General features: G+C 43.7%; 1 long non-coding RNA gene across 1 annotated transcript; it reads right to left on the minus strand.

The window, feature by feature from the left end:
- Window positions 1–240: 240 nt before the first annotated feature.
- LOC114144858 (uncharacterized) lies at window positions 241–1,246 on the minus strand. Its single transcript, XR_003595562.1, has 2 exons — window positions 743–1,246; window positions 241–651 (listed from the first exon to the last, which is right to left on the minus strand). It is a non-coding gene; the product is annotated as an uncharacterized LOC114144858 (long non-coding RNA).
- Window positions 1,247–2,609: the final 1,363 nt, after the last annotated feature.

Raw genomic sequence — 2,609 nt, forward strand, 5'->3', positions numbered from 1 at the left:
ATAATACATGAGAAAATTTGAATTCTTTTACAGCTTTTGGTTTTTTCTATTGCATAGCAAAATCATCAGTTGCTCATCTGGCCACCCTTTTGAAAACTTTCTGGGGGAAATTACTGAAAACAATCAAACATTACAGTCTGCATGTGTAACTATTCTGTATTATAGTAATAGGCTACTCAAATTGTCATGTTGGGGTTTAGGTTTCTAGCCCACATGCAGAACACCACAGGAGACAAAGAATCAGTTGAAGAATATTTATTGTAAAACAATAGCCCAGTAAAGATGTTGGCGTGGTTTGGGTCCGATACTTGGGGGAATGCTGCTGACTGCGGCTCATTTCTGGTAGATATAGTCTCGGATTGAGAGGGTGGATACTGCGGGTTCCGGATGGGCAGTAGAGCTGAGCGAGGTCTAAAGGTTGGGATATGGCGGTTGGAGGGCGGACAGGTAAGTTCTGGATTCGACGATGATGGAGGGAAGGGTCCGACAGCTAGCCGGAGGAAGTGAAACTGGAGAATCTTGAGATCCGACAGTTGAAGTGAAAATGGGAACCTGTGGGAACCACCCACGGCGTCACGAGGAGGGCTTAATCCTAAAGCCACAACGAAAGTCTCTCAGGGAGAATCCAGGGAATGACTCGAGAGGAAACACCTGAAGAGCACAGAAAACAAAACGACGAATTACTCGAGAGGGAATTCAGAGGGAACGAACTCAGAGACTGACTCCGAGGGGCTCAGAGTACCGTTTTGGCGAAAACACTCCAGTGTCGAAGTGCTGGCTGTCAGCGTCTTTTCACCTCCAGCTGACGATGAGAAGATCATCGTCAGGTGTGCAGAACTACAGGCACGCCTCCCCCGGAAAAAAAGCCTCTGGCGCTATCTGGTGGACAACCCGTGAGCCACCAAGAGGATCCAAAAATAAAGAAAAAACAGAACAAAAACCCCAGAAACCGACACAAATTTTATGTAGCCAGTCTTGAAATCATAATCTGTTCATGTGCTTCTTAAGCAGTGATGTCAGTAACTTACTGACATCGGACCACTTTTTTCAGTAAATAGTAATCTAACCCGTTGCTATTTCATATCCAGTAGTCAGACTACAGGTGTCAAAATAAATTTGCTTTACTGTGCGTTACTATTTTCTTTTGGAATTTAACTTTATTTCCTCTATGCGTCTTGTCGAGTGATCGCCGTTTCTATGCGACAGTATCAGCAGCGACAGAAATGTAAACAAAGGAGGGAAGAGGGAGATGCGCATTTTGTTGGTAGAAAAGCAGGAACTATTTTGAGTTTCTGTCGCCAAGTCTGATTATTATAAGCGACTGTGGGCTTTTTTTTTTTTAAAGTCTCTAGCAAATTTAATGAGTCGCGGGTTGCGCTTTTTGGGCTCGTCTTTGAACGTGCAGTTGCTCATTTGGGCTTGGAAATAAACAGACATAAACCCCAGAATGTGTCTGACCTCCAGCTAGTTTTAGTCAGGCTCTCCCTGTCCATCATTTCCCGGATGATCCGTCCCGCTGAGTCTTTGTTGATGTCTAGTTAATATATTACCTGTCAATTACGTCGAGCTATCCAGAACATTGGAAACATCGAGACTAATATGAACAGAGCAATAAACGTGAAAACAGCCACGAATGAACGAGTCCGTAAAGTTGTGCAACTAAATGCCATTATAATTATTAATATTAAGATAAGTGTCACAAATCTGTGCAGCAGCCATCTGAATTGTGGAGCCGCAGGAGGAGCTCTGACCTCTGACACCAAACGCAGGGCCGTAACGCACAGGCTGGGGGCTGGGGAATGGGGGCTGGGGGCCGGGGGTAAAATCCTTCTTAGAGTTTTCCAGACAATAGTGGAAAACACAAAAACATGCACAAATTACTAGCGTTATTTTGTTTGTACTGTAACCATTAAAAAATCTCCCCTTCAGTTCAACCTTATAAGTGGAGACACATTGTTGATGTTACCATTATAACATACTGTAGCTTACAATTAAGTATCGGCAAAGATCAATGTAATTTTCACAGAATTGTTGTTAGCAGCTGCTGAAAGTAACTAAAAAAGTTACTTTTTCAAAGTAACTATGCCATCACTGTTCTTAAGGTCCCCAAATCACTAAGACTAGACACCAGTGGTGTCCCACATCTTTAATTTGAACAAAACACATTGATTTCAATACACCACACAAAGTTATGTGTAAAAACTTGCTTATATAATAATTTCAGTGAAACTACAAACAGTTCTGAGTCTGTTGTTGCACACCTTCACTGACCCTTTTAACACCTTAGCAGAAGATGTGTGTGTGTTTAGGCACTAATGACATTATACTTGTCACCACCAATGATTTACCATATATGTGTGTGTGCGGGGGGGGGGGGGGGTGCTTGCAGGTGTGTGGGGGTGTATGTGTTTGTGTCAGCACGGACTCTGGCCCGCGTGAACATCTGCTGTACTCTAGTGCTCAGTCACACAGTACACTCCATTATCCCCTGGCAGAGTGTGTGTGTCAGCCCTGCAGTTGCTACATTAGGGTGATGTGTTTAATCATCAATTGAGCGAAGGAACTGCCCTCTCCAGCTGTACAGCTATCAGCCTGTGTCAGGGTTTGCA

The sequence above is a fragment of the Xiphophorus couchianus genome, chromosome 5, assembly GCF_001444195.1.
Source record: "Xiphophorus couchianus chromosome 5, X_couchianus-1.0, whole genome shotgun sequence".
Lineage (NCBI taxonomy): Eukaryota > Metazoa > Chordata > Actinopteri > Cyprinodontiformes > Poeciliidae > Xiphophorus > Xiphophorus couchianus.